The sequence below is a fragment of the Thunnus albacares genome, chromosome 11 (assembly GCF_914725855.1).
Source record: "Thunnus albacares chromosome 11, fThuAlb1.1, whole genome shotgun sequence".
Lineage (NCBI taxonomy): Eukaryota > Metazoa > Chordata > Actinopteri > Scombriformes > Scombridae > Thunnus > Thunnus albacares.
This window is the reverse complement of record NC_058116.1, coordinates 31,531,536-31,546,678: the sequence shown is the minus strand read 5'-3', so window position 1 is coordinate 31,546,678 and position 15,143 is coordinate 31,531,536.

Genomic DNA, 15,143 nt, shown 5'->3' with positions numbered 1-15,143 from the left:
ACAATGGAAGTGATGGAGGACAAAATCCACAGTCCTCCTTCTTTAGCCTGAATCTGTCCATCTGTCAGTATCGCATCAACCAGGACGAGCTTCCACACAGATGTTCCAGGTCTGAACAGGTATTTCTCTAACAGAACCTCTTACCTCACAAAAGATTATAGCATAGTAGGCTAATTACATGCTACAGTAACTTTTGGCTACAGCTGCAGGTAGTCAACTAATTAGCCAGACATGCTAATGTTGGAGCAGATAAACACAATGTTTAAACCCTCCAAACTCTTTTTCTGGTAAAGGATAAGATGTTTTTCTTGCTGTAATCATTCCTCCTGTTCATACTGACCATTAGAAGATCCCTTCATAATGACCTTACAATGGAAGTGATGGAGGACAAAATCCACAGTCCTCCTTCTGTACAAAAAATGAAGCTAATATGAAGCTTCAGCGTCCAAATGAGTCAAATCAAGTAGATATCTTTCAACGTTACAGTCTTTTTAGTACCAAAGTCCCTCTTTTTGTTACTATACTTCCACCTGCAGCTCAACAGGGAAACACTGTGGATTTTGGCCTCCATCACTTTACATTGAAAGCACATTTGAAGGATCTTTTAATATCCAGTATGAACAGGAACAAATGATTACAGCCAGGGAAAACCTCTTTCACTGTTCATATGGACACCTGACTGATGTTATAAGACACACTTGTAAAATTATGAATCTGTCCTTTAACATGAAAAAAACCTGGCAGTTGACAAAACAATCTGTCAGTATAGCATCATCCAGGACGAGCTTCCACACAGATGTTCCAGGTCTGAACGGGTATTTCTCTAACAGAACCTCTTACCTCACAAAAGATTATAGCATAGTAGGCTAATTACATGCTACAGTAACTTTTGGCTGCAGCTGCAGGGAGTAAACTAATTAGCCAGACATGCTAATGTTGGAGCAGATAAACACAATGTTTAAACTCTTTTTCTAGTAAAGGACGAGATCCCAAATGAACAGTGAAACCTGTTTTTCTTGCTGTAATCATTCCTCCTGTTCATACTGACCATTAGCAGATCCCTTCATAATGACCTTACAATGGAAGTGATGGAGGACAAAATCCACAGTCCTCCTTCTGTGATGCTAATATGAAGCTTCAGCATCCAAATGAGTCAAATCAAGAAGATATCTTTCAGTCTTTTTTTACATTTTTGTTGTGGATTTTTATCTTTTTGTTTCTCTGAAATGTGTTTTCTGAATGATTGTTGTGTTGCACCTCAGGGCCACCGTACATCTCTCTTTCCACTAGCTTGCATCAGGCAGCGGAGCGGTGTTTAGTGAATTGTTAAGTAAGAGCAGAGAGAGCTCCGACGACGTCACACTCTGCTGTTTGCTCCACGAAGGCCCTGAATCTGCCACCAGTCTCACTACAATCATCTCTCTCCTCTCAGAGCCAGAGCGTTTTGTTTTTGGATGAATCATATTTATTCTGCTCTTCATCATCTTCTGATCCACTGATGGACTCACTGTAAACTGATCCCGGTCGTCTGACCTCATTTGACTGCATCACTCTCTCAGAGAGCTCTTTCATGTTGACGGGATCAGACTGAGACCTACATACACACAGGAAGTGGGATATTTGCCAGTCCTCTGTGCATTATGTATAACAGAACAAAAGTGCCAGTGTGCTCTGGAGGGATTTCGATGGAGAGGATTTTCTCCCCGTTGCCATGGCGATGTGTACGATCTGGTCTTGCATGCTTTTGATTCTGTCGTCTGTCTTCCTGCCTCGTCTGCCAGCGACAAACGGCAGAGCTGCTGCAGAGAGTGTTGGCTTCGGTTTCACATTGTTCTCCTGGTGTGGAGGTTTTCCTGCAGAAACAGTTTGTGTAAATGAGATGAAGATTTAACTAAAACTGTGACTCAGCTCTTCTGATGAGACTGTCCTCACAAGAAAGATGACAGAAGAAGAAGCTGTTTCAGCAAAGGTCAAAGGTGTCGATGTTATTAAAAAAAAGGTGACCACAGAGGCAGGAGGTTGAGTGGATGAATGAGTCAACGCTGACACATCATCAGCTTTTAATTTCATATGTTGAACTTGTCAGCAAACAGTTTGTTTATTTCCACATCCAGCAGTTACGGAGCAACATTATCATTCATGTAAAGTCGTGTTTCTGTCTTTCAGGGACCAAGCAGTAAAACTCAAGAACTACAAAGTGTATAAAGCAAAAATTAGAAATTTATTTACAACTTAATTTCAATTTAACAAATTATTTTATCAAAAATACAAAAATAGAAAAAACTAGAAGAAAGTAATTTCAAAAACTAGAGCCCTTTAACTCAAATTGAGGTCAACTAAACAAACAGCAACCTGAACTGAACTGAACATAACAGACCTGACAAATGACACATAAGGGGGGGGCAGGAATAAACAATTAACTCTATATAACACAAATTAACAAAGATTTAAATCAAGAAGCTATTTACAACCAAAACTAACTATCAAAAGCAAGAAAAATAAACTTATAAAAGTCCTAAAGTAACTGAAGTTAACTGGATCCTGAAAGGCAGATCCCCCTTCCTCTGGCACGCTCCGGTTGGCCTCTTCCACTTCCTGCCTGCCACAGTATAAGACGCCATCTTTACCGGTGCCGACACTTTTAGCCAGAGGGGAGGACTCGCCGGATCCATGAAACAAAAGACAAATTAGGATTTAACACAAGCAAGAAATATTAAAGACAGAATGTTAACTGCACTCAAATTAGCCAACAAATAATCAATAATAAAGTGACTATGTGTACTGTGATTATTTGAAATGTTTGTATGTTAAGTGTTAAAAACATAAAACTACTAACAATTCCTCACATGTGGTGTGGCCACCACAAAGTCCAATATTCACTCTCTTTTAGCTCTGTTTTTGTTCTCCACCAGCTCCTGAGGGAAATATCTGGCTCTTTAGCTGCTAAATGCTCCACTATGTTCACCAGCTAGTCTACAGCTAACTGTGTCTGTTTGCTGTTTGGTGCTGAGCAGGTAGTGTTCAGCGGCTTTTTACAGCATTTTCTCTGAAAACGACTCTATGAGAGACGCTGAGAGTGAACCAGAACAGTAAAGTTGCAGCCGGACAGATAAACAATGAGCTGAAACTCACTATAAAGCTGCAGAGTTGCTGATAATTCTCTGTAGGTTCATCACTACGAGTCACAACCAACATATTACACACTGACAGATCATATATTGCTATTAAAGCTGCTTTAATGAATAAATCATTTTAATCCAAACCATCAGCCAAACCTCTTTCAGTCCATTTCAACCTTGTAACTTGTGGACTCAGTTTTACACCTGCTGTACTCATGTAACAGGGTTAACTGTGCAGCATATGTATTATAATTACACAAAATTTGTGAATAGTTAAATCCTGACTTGCTAATCCTCCCGAGTCAACAGGTGGAACATTTAAGGCTCAGTTCATTGCACCCCTACGTTCACTTTTGTGGAAGGTAAGCGACGTCGTGCACTTCCTTCTTGAAGTTTGTTTATCAGTTTGGACTTATTGTACAGTACAGTAACACAATTCTGTTATTTCATTTGTGTAGGAACCTGAGTTAGCATCACGTCTGAGCCTCTTCCTTATGACACAACTCAAGAGTCAACCGCTGACGCTCAGATAACACATCCCTGATGCAGTCGTCTCTGTTAACTCTTCTACCAGGTGAAGCAGATATTTGTCTAAATTTACATTCCCTCCTCACATATTTTGCTAAACCTGTGCGGTCCCTTAGTGAATAACAGCAAAAATAAATATTAAAATATTATATTAAATAGTTCGGTGGATCGTGATTTTACTTTCTGTGCGTTTTTATTTTCCATAAATCTCATTTTTCAGCATCAAGGTATTAAATTGTTTTAAAACAATCTCGACACTGCCAGAAACATTCTGGTTGGGAAAAACTGAATTATTGCTTTTTATTCAAAATAATAATAAAACAATAATATTATTGTTATTATGGTGGACTAATAGTCACAATATATATTATTATATCAAGGATCAAGGCTAGAAATACTGACTGATTTTAAGCCATATGACACCAACATTTTATCATAAGTAAAAACAAACAATTATGAAACATGTTAAATGTTTAATGATAACTTTAACTTAAATATATTATTTACAGCCATCATCAGTCGGCTCAGTTCCTCAGAGGATGAGGAGTCTGAATGAAGTGACTGACGGAGGTGATGTGAAGGACGTCTCGACAGCTTATCATCCGTCCATTAAGAGTCGCCTCCTTGACAAATCTAAGCGCTCATCTCCACCACGCCTCTGTTTCTCCTCCCAGTTCTCTCCCATCGGACGAGAAATCAAGACCAATGACAGACGTGTTCCCACTGCTCCCATTCATCAGACACTAAACACTATTTTCACCAACGCACAGGTAAAAAAATGCAACATTAACTCATTCATAAAGTGTAATATTACCCATGTTGTATTCTGACACAGTCAGAATACAGACCATGCATCATGGCTCTACTGCATCACTTAGATTCTCTGATACTGTAAACAAATAACTAAGAAGCTTTTTTGGATACAAACACTAAACACAGTAGAACCACATGGACTTAATGAAGAACTTAGTCTCTCATGTTATCTACTATCTATGACCCCAGTAAGAGGAATTTGTATTTATTTTAAAATTTTGATTGTTACCTATTATTATTACCTAGGATTGGTTACATGCCGCTAATTGCTGTTTCACAGTGCTTTAAGCTTTATAAGCTTTATTTATTTATAGAGCACCTGTCATGACATAAAATGTAGCTCAAAGTGCTTTATAAAAGAAATGTAAAACATAGATACAGATATATACACACAAACACGTACATATACATACACACATACATATTAAACAGGATAAATATCAGTTAAAACATAGTAAAGGAGTAAAAGACAAATTCTAGAGAAGGGATAAAATAATAGGGGTAAAACAAAATCAATTAAAGGCGAGGTCATAGAAGTAGGTTTTGAGTTGCTTCTTAAAACTGTCAACCGAGGTGGCCTGTCTGATAATATAACAACTAAAGGCAGCGTCGCCGTACCTCTTGCTGTTCGTCAGTGGCACCTTCAGCAGACCAGCACTGTGCGATCTGAGGGAGCGATTTGGAACATGCTCCGACAGGCAGTCTGACAGGTATGAAGGTGTTAGCCCATTCAGAGCTTTAAAGACAAGTAAAAGAATTTTAAAATCTATCCTCAATGCTACTGGGAGCCAGTGCAAAGATGCTAACACAGGAGTAATGTGACCTCTTCTACTGGTTTTTGTTAGGATTCTGTATAATGTAACACCTCCCTTTTTGAACGAGTGCTGCCATTGTATTAATGTATTGATTGATTACCTCCCAGCCTTATTAACCAATGAGAGACTGCTCTGTGTAGGGAGGAGGTTGTTTAACTTTTTCAATCTGTGCCATTAAAGTGAATCGTGTGTTTCAGCATCTTCTTTGGGTCTTTGAGAAGTGGCTCATTGAACTGTTGTATGGTCAGTATGAACAGGATGGAATGATTACAGCAAGAAAAACATGTTTTAATGTTCATTCGGGCTCCTGACTGTTGTTTTAAGACACACAACCCGTCCTTTAGAACATGACATGAAGCTTGATTTAAGGGTTAAGCGTAAATCTCCAGCGTTTCATCTACAGTTTGTCCTGTGAGCGTCGACCTCTGTGGAGCGACTGAGGTTCCCTCAACTCTGATGTTGTTTTCCCTCCGTCTGTTGTGTTAACTTGGAGTTTCATGACCTTGAACTTGCCACAAATCATAATAAGAAACTGCAGATATCAGCTCACAAACGGTGTTTGGCTCCTGTAAAATTTGTAACATTCTGGAAATGAGAAAAACGTCGATGAATCCAAGAAAAACTTCTCCATTTGTTCAGGAGTCTTGGATGGGTTTCAGTCAGTTCACACTAAAAACACTCTTTTTGAATGACTGACCTGCCCGTTTGTGTGCAGTGAAATATTCACCGTGACTCAGTAGAGGAGCTCTGTGTGTGTTTTTTATCCCGTAGCCTTTCAGCAAAGAAAAAAATAAATCAATGAGAGCACAGGTCAGTGACACTGGTTTAACTTGTTAAAGGGCACAGAGAGACAGTAAAATAAATCTCTGGATGAACAGACTGAGCAGGATCTCAGTCTCTTTGCCGAAGTCGCAGCCGCTTAGTGAAATGTTCTGAACAGACAGTGATGATGAATTATATAAAACATGAAGATTCAGTTGAAGACGAAGCTGTCAGTGAGATCAGAGTCTCAACTCTTTACTGTGTTCACTGGTTTGAAACAAGCTGAGTGACATCGGGATGATGTTCAACTGAAACAGAGACTAACTGATGTGTAGTGCTCTGACAGACAGAAAGATGTTTGCTCAGTGAAACAGCAACATGCAGATTTCAGATGAGGTTTGTTACAAAAACACTGTTTGAGTGTCTGAAACTCTGCTGGAGTGGCCATCGGGACAACTGGAACATTTCCCAGTAGGCTGATGGCTCAATGGGGAGAAAAGAAAACACCAGAGGGAGATCTGGTTGGGTCCTGTGGAAGCATTTTAAAGGATAAGGCGTCATTTTTTAAACATTTTTCATATTGTCAACAAATCTCATATTTGGATCCGAACCAACAATGAACTGACGTTATTCTGCAAAGCACAAATAGTGGGTTTAATACGAATATTTGTTTCATACAAATATTTTTAAAATGATTTGTTTTCGGGAAGAAAAAAAAAAAAACATGTCAAATACCAGCGTGCAGGTCGGTTACATCACTATCTCAGTGTCTCTCCTCTGCTCCGCTGTGACGTCTATCAGCAGGTCTCAACGAGGGGAGTCACATCCACCTGCTACATGACGCGCATTTTCTAATTTAGACATCACTCTCAGAGTTGGAGGTGTTCCCCAGAGATAAAGCCGAACTACTGACACAAGCAAAGTGGTCCCAATGGACTCTCCATAACCTGTTGTTCACCTCCTCCTTTAGAAGAAGTTAGGTTGTAAAAAATAGGCAATAAATGAAAAGTGCAAAGCAAGAATAGCCTTTGAAGTTCTTCCCTACATGTTACACGCTGTGCTGTCTCTGTGTTATGGGTGTATAAATAGGTAGAGGTCTGTCTGCAATGAGGTGATGAGTAAAGTTTTAGTTCAGTAATCAGCGCAGTCGTCTATGATCTGGGAGACTCCAGTTTGAGACCCGGTGTGGGGACCTCCTTCATAAGGTAGTTTATTCATGAACACTTATTGTAACACTTTAATTTTCTACAATTAGAGGCATAATAAAAACAAAAACAGGATTTTAAGCTTCTCTCCACTTTTATTTGAATACAAATACAAATAATGTTGCTGCCTCAACAAATACAGATACAAATACAAATACTCTGAACATCCCTAGTGTGTATCAAAGTCTGATATATCTTATTAAAAACACGTCAGTGAGCCACACCGCTGCACTGGGTGACATGTTCCCTCATCATGAAGAGTTTGGTCACGTTAGTTTGTTTAGAAACGGCTCCAAAGACTAATAACAGCTTCATGTTTTCAGTCTCTGGAGAGCAGTTCTGTGTAAAGCAGACGCTACTTTGAACCATGTTGTAGTTGCCTGTACAGATATTGTATAAAGTGATGACTTTAAAGACCTCGGTGTTGGATGTAATCCAGGGTTTTGCAGATTCTTTCAATACTGACAGTCTTGTCTGGCGGTGCAGTTGTACAAAGTTTGTACTACTTTATAAATTCCTCAACTTCAGTACAAAGTCAAGAGGTTGTGATATGTAGCGCAACAAGCTAGTGAAGCTGTAAACAGAACATATATTTATATTTTATATTTTAGTATCCTCGGGGGTATTTATACCTAACTTGAATATTTGTTATTTTCTGCTACTTTATACTTCTGCGGTATGACATTTTAGAGATAAATATCATGCTTTTCACACCACTACATTTATTTTTCAGCCAGTTCAAATATTTTTAAAAAAATCATGATGATTTATGATGCATTGTTGTAAAACCATCAGTGAACACTTTTCTTTAAGTCCCCATATTTAGGCTTTATAAGCATTTCATAAACAGTTACTAAATGGTTTATAACACATAATGTATTTATAAGCTTTTATTAATATACAGTATTTTATATGAATGCAGCAGTGTTTTACTATATTGTCATTCATGATCTGTTCATACAGCAGCAAACACTTCTGTGTTCCCTCAGGAGGAGTTATAGTTGTTAACTAATACATTAATGAACACTTATATCTGCTAACAGCTATAATACGTGTGTTATAAACCATATATCAACTGTTTATAGACTGATTATTAATAATAAACAATAAGTTCAAGTAGACTCTTACCAAATGATCTGCTTCTCAGTAATAAAAACCTTTAACTTAACAGATAATAATATAACTGATATCTCACTGGTATCACCATGCTGCACAATCACTACTTTAAGTACATTTTGCAGATTAACTATTACATTTTTCATGCAGTACTTTTACTCGTAATGGAGTATTTTTATATTAATTTATCACTATGTTTACTTCAGTAAAAGACCTGAATACTTCTTCCATCCTGAGGCTGATGGGAATGTCATTAGTTTTGCAGGTATTTGGTCATAAACTGTGAAGTAATTTGGACAAATTTAAATGTAAACAGTTATTAGCATTGATCCTGAGGGGAACATGTCCATCCAATAGTTGTTGAGACATTTCATGGTGTCGCTAGCGGAAAAGAATTAGTTATAATTAATTGTAACTGCACTTTTTTTATATAATTACTGTAGTTCTAATTTTCTCTTTATTGGTTTTCAGCATTAAAGTCACCCAAATAACTCAAAACAAACGAATACAATGTCCTTTATTCCCTCTATTGTATCTGTTTTTGCCTCCAAACTAAGGTTGCAACTAACAATTATGTTCATTATTGATTAATCACCTGTTTTTTTCCCCCCTCAGTTAATCAAATAATGACTCTGAGTCTATAAAACATCAGAAAACTACAAAACATTTCCATGATAACATCCTACAGCCCAGTGTTGTTATCAGATGTCTTGTTCTGACAAACCAACAAAGGTTTTTTGATGGTTTTAACTGGTGAATTTTCTGTCGATTGATGGATGAATCGACATATCGTTGCAGCTGTACTCCAGACTGACACGTTGAAGGTTGAACGGAATTCAGTGAAACTTTCTACCAAACAAAAATTGTCCCAATAAAACCAGTTGATGTGATTTCAGGAACAGAAGTGCTTCAGCTGCTTTCTCTGTTTGAGCTGAGATTAAATCTTTTGTAGCAGTCAGATTTCTGTCTTGAACACCTTCCAATCCAAACATTTCCTCTCAGTCTCAGTGGGCTGAATCATAATCTGGGTTTTCTCTACTGCTGATCCAGAGAGTGATAATCTCTTATCGCAGCGTCCTCCTCGGCGTTGCCTCACAGGCTGATTTTCACGTTCGGCTGATAAGGAGGGCCCGCTGTAATTAATAAATACCTCTGCAGCGTCTCTCTGAATACATTACGAGGACGTTTCGCCCTCCTCGGTGTCCCTCGCAGCTTCACCGACCTCATCAGTCTCTGAGGTCTCTCGGCCTTGAGCCAGAAAGTCTCCAACTGCCTTCATCTCTGACCCACTGATCTGCTAGTCTTCATTTCACTCGTCAAGGTCAGTCACTCTTTCCCCGCCAGCAGCAGCAGCAGCGTGTCCCCAAATCTCTGAAGAGGCACCGTTTTATATTGTACAGGACTTCAAATGTATGAGTATTTCTGTCCGTTTTTTTGGAATATCATTTGACATTGGGAGTGCTGCTGAGCGTCATGTCCTTTCGGAGCGATGTGGATGGCGTCAGCGATCTGGAGGATCTTCTGTAATGAAACTGACTTCCTGCCTGAGGCAAAACCTCTAATTCATCACCGCTCGCTCAGCAGGACGTCTTCATCTCGAAGCCCCCGCACGCTCCACCTCATAAAGCGGTCGAGGTAAAGACTTAATCGCACCGGTCAGAAGTCCTCAATCCCCCACTGATTCACGGACATGTTCAGAATATGAAACCGAGCGTCCATCTGGTGAAAAGATGCAAATGTTTGACTTTGATTTATGTAGATCCACATGTCAGCGCTGATGATGATCTGGCATCGGATTTCAAATGGGCTCCAGTAAATAATCCCATTATCTTTAAAACCGATTATCCTCTCAGAGATGATCAGTGTGAGGCCTGAATCTACCGCTGGACCACTGCCAGCATACTGGACTCATTTTACTCTGTACTGGAAATGTTTCACATGTCGTCCTCTCCAACTCTTCCACTGGCTCCTGAGCTGGGAGGCCAAAAAAAATCTCACAAGCAGAAGGCAGAGAGAGGAACGTCACAGTGGGAACGAGATCTGTCCTCCATCTGACCGACTACAAGGCTGCGAGTTTGAGCTACATGGCTCCTGTAGCCAGGAGCGCTTTGCATGCTGGGATGTTGGTTAGTGAAATCCACAGTCGCTCACAGCAAGACGGAAAATGAATCGAGGTCGAACCTGGAACACCAACCAAGTACACTGTGTTCTTGGTATTTGGGCAGATAGAAGTGGTGGAAAGTAACTAAGTACATTTACTCAAGTACTTAAGTACAGTTGTGAGGTACTTGTACTTTACTTGAGTATTTCCATGTGATGCTACTTTCTACATTTCAGAGGGAAATATTGTACTTTCTACTCCACTACATTTATTTGACAGCTTTAGTTACTTTTCAGATGAAGATTTGACACAATGGATAATATAACAAGCTTTTAAAATACAACACATTGTTAAAGATGAAACCAGTGGTTTCCAACCTTTTTGTCTTTTGACGTCTTACAAAAAGCAGTGTGTAGTCGGGGTCACATTTCACATGTCTATGAGTTGTTAACAGCTCCACCAAATAGTGATTTTTCCCTCTAAACTTCTCACATGCTTTCATTTCAATAAATGTTCAAATGATCCAATATTTCAGCAAAAATCAAAGATTAGAGAAAAAGTCCAAAAACTGAAAACAGATTTGTGTATCAGAACTTTGTTTTTTCTTCTTTCCTCTCCCATTAATCATCTCACCACCCCTCAGATTTATCTGCTGACCCTTTGGAGGGGCCCGACCCCTAGGTTGGGAACCACTGGACTAAACTAGCTAACTGTATATAAAGTAGTGTAAACTAGCTCCACCTCCAGCAGCTACAACAGTAACATGCTGCTCTAACACTGATGCTTCACTATTAATAATCTAATGATGTCATATATAATAATATATCAGTCAGAGGGACCAAACCACTACTTTTACTGCAATACTTTAACTACATCAAGCTCATAATACTTATGTACTTTTACTGCAATACTTTAACTACATCAAGCTCATAATACTTATGTACTTTTACTGTAGTAGGATTTTTCATGCAGGGCTGCTGTATTGGTACTTCTACTTCAGTTAAGGATCTGAATACTTCTTCTTCTACTGCATCAGAGTCACACGCTGCGTTTGCTTCTCAACACTTCCTGTTTCCACACAGATCATAGATGTCGCTGTAAAACCTTTCACTGGAGAAAAAGTCCAATATCTGATGATTGTGAACCAAAGATCTGAAGTTATATGGAGTGACGTCTCTCTCTGGTTTCAAAGGTGATTCACTGATGCTGATTTTAAAGACATCACAGAGAAACAAACATCTTTTTAAAAGGGAGGTTCTAATGATTTGCGACACAGTTATGATGCTGAGATTAAGAATTCAGGTTGACATATTTTGATATAAACTGCGTCCCTCAGGTGACACCGGTTGACAACTTGGACGTTAGACTTTAGTTAAATCAAGAACACTAAAAGCTATAAGCAGAATCAGCAGAGTAACTGTGACAGTGTCATTGTGGCTCCACTGCACACCTGAATGTGCCAACCATAAATATGATTGGATAGTCAGTTATTAGTCAGACAGCTGATGAATGAGCCACTGATATTCCAGCATGAAGCACAATTCTGTGTTTCTGTGATTGTACTGCATAAACTCAGATGAACGGTTTCATTTATACGGGTTAAAGCGATACACTTCTTGCTAACTGAAACATTTTTTTCTTTTAATTTATCGAATCCTAAACAGGAAAACTGAAAAGATGAATAAAAAATACACATAGTCTGATTAAGATGTTTATTAAGCCTTGTTAAGGTTTAAACACATTTACACTCTTCAACATCAGTAACATGATTACATTCAACAGACTCTGTGTGTGTGTGTGTGTGTGTGTGTGTGTGTGTCTGTTTTACAAGCGTCCACCTGCTCTTGATCCCTGCTACCTCAGAGATGTTTTAAATCAATTTAAATGAATTAACACAGTAGATCCATTAATCCTGTGTAGAGACAGATTTTTGTGAATTAAACTTGTCCTTATATGGACATTTTAGGGGCGTCGATGATGCTGATGATGAAATCTCTCGAACGCGCAGTGACTCATGAACAGGTGACGTTCATCAGGCTGAAACAAGCGTTTACGACAAGTTTGGACAGTTAAGAGAGTTTGTTAAATCCGACTTGGAGCACTCGTACCGTCAAACCTCACAGAAAAATGTAAGTGTTTTAGGATAAAAATATGGAAATGTTCTTACATTTACCCCGACGTGTGTTTCGCATATTTGTAGAAATGTAGAAGAACAGAGTCTGACTGTAGTGAATGTCGATGCTTTGAGGTTTTGGATTCTGCACACACACTAAACCTGACTTTAGGGAGGGCAAACCCAACCCTACGAAACAGCTCCAATAAAATAATGATAATAGAAACAGGTCACTCTGATCCTTACACTTGTTGTATATGCAGAAATATGTCGATGCATAACTCACGTTTCCTGACGTGTCTTTCACTAAAACGCTGTTAAAGTCCAGCAGCAGGTTGTACACCTGCAGTATCTCGGCCTGTGAACACCTCGCTGACTTCTCACCTGAGAATCACTCCATAAAACATTCAATAGCTCTTTCAAGTGTGAGAGGTGCAGCAGATTTATTATTTAAAGATGAAGAATATAAGATGAGCTGTGGCTCTGAGCTTTTCCTGGACGGAAGACCTAAAGGTTTATCTGATATGACTCAGTGTGTGTGATCAATAACCGGCAGCTGATAGCGTCATGATGTGTGTTTGGTGATTCTGTGGCAGTAATGAGGCCACACTGCAGCAGGCAGCAGCAGACAGGACGGACTGTGATTTAATTTAATTTCGCTCCACCGCTGCATTGTGTTAATTGAGTCATTCGTCATCGCCGGCCTCTTCAGTTTGAAGCAGAGGCTGTTTTTCAACATGTCCAGAACCTCCATCTGGCTTATTTTGGTGATGTCTCAGTACCTGCTGGGAACAGCTGCTCTCCCACCTGTCCGCCGCGCTCTCCGCTGGCCTTCATCACTTCACAGCCCGACTGTTGGAAACCACCTGTACAGACGGAGGAGACAGGAAACTGCTCCTCTCTTAACACCCCTACAACGTTCACAGCACCACTTTGTGATAAAAATGTGATATAAATCATTTGTAAGCCGTTCATAAACATCATTTTTTGGGTTGCCAGGTTGTGAAAGATCCCTCCTTTCTATACCACCCAGTGTTTCCCCTATATTCATTCACCACCGCTGCAAAATTATGAGCGCTGCTGCTAAAATTTCAGACAATCAATTAATTAATTAATTGATTAATATCAACAGGCTACTAATGATTTTCACTGGCACACTGTGCGTTATTGTGGGGTTTTTTTAGTCATCCTCCCTCTCCTCATCCTATGTGAAAGGTACAAGAATAGTGTAGCTCCGTTAAGGAATAAGGCAGTGTGTGTGTGTGTGTGAACGTGTGTGTAAATGTGCGCGTGTAGTTGCACGAGCGGCAGAAACATGACGTGAACGCGAGCGGAGCAGAGGAAAAGTTTAGCAGTAAGTTGTCAGTCTGGTAGTAAATGTAAAGTAAGGAATGTGTGTTAGTTAATAAATGCTGCAGCTCCTCAAGACAAAGAAAGCACTCATATATTGAAGGGGGTTAGCAACAACGCGTTAGCAACAACGCGTTAGCGTAACTTGACCAGGCTCACTTAAAGTATCAGGAATATAGTGCAAGAATGTTTTAATCAATTAAGAAAGATTTTCAATATTACACTCGTGCTCAATTTTACTGACATAGAAGAAGTTATTCATGCTTTTATATCATCAACCAGCAGCCAGATTATTGACTAGTATAGAAAGTCCTGTCGTTTTAGAATAGATTTAAAAATTGTATTAATTACCTTACAAGACCATCTATGGTCTGACTCAGCATTATATTAAGGAATTTTTAACCCCTTACAGCCCAGCAAGGCCTGTAAGATCAGCTGTTCCGTCGACTGGACCTTCAGCTGTGGAGCTTTTTAGTTCCTCCTCAAAACTCACTTTTACAAGATACTTTACCGATACTTTACAATGTTTTTCAACTTTTACATCATTGCATCACTTTAATGTTCAGCTCCTTTTTATATTATTATAATGTGTGGCGTATATTCATTTGGTTTATTTTCCATATATATTGCACTTTTATCTGTTTTATATTCAAGGTTTGCTCTTTTACTGATGTTCTATCTGCTTTATATGAACTTATTTCTTTTATTTGCATTTCACTTGTTTATCTGTTGTTATGAACTTATTTCTTTTATTTTACACTTTCATCTGTTTTGAGTTCAGTGCTGTTTGATATATGTTTTCTAATGTTCCTATTTATATGTATTTTTATTCTGTAAATCATTTCATGAGGACATAATATAACTGCAGAAAGAAAACGTAGAAACACTGACTCTTCATTAATAACTTTTAGGACCTGATGGCTTCTCAGTGACTGTGACAGTTATTTACTATTTAAACAACCCGAGAACTTTGAAGTAAAACTTCTTTTGAGTGAAGCTAGAGGACAAAAAGGTAAAACAGCACATCGAGTGTCTGTAATAGTTCCGGTTTAGTATTACAACAACAATTATAGCACATTTTTCCAAAGAATTGTTTGAACAGGCTGCAAACTGCTGATTCATCCTGGACAGTCTTTGTGTTTGTCCCTGAACAAAGTAGACCGATAAGTCTGATAAGTCATCAGGTCATAAAGTTATCAATAAATGGTTAGTGTTTCACAT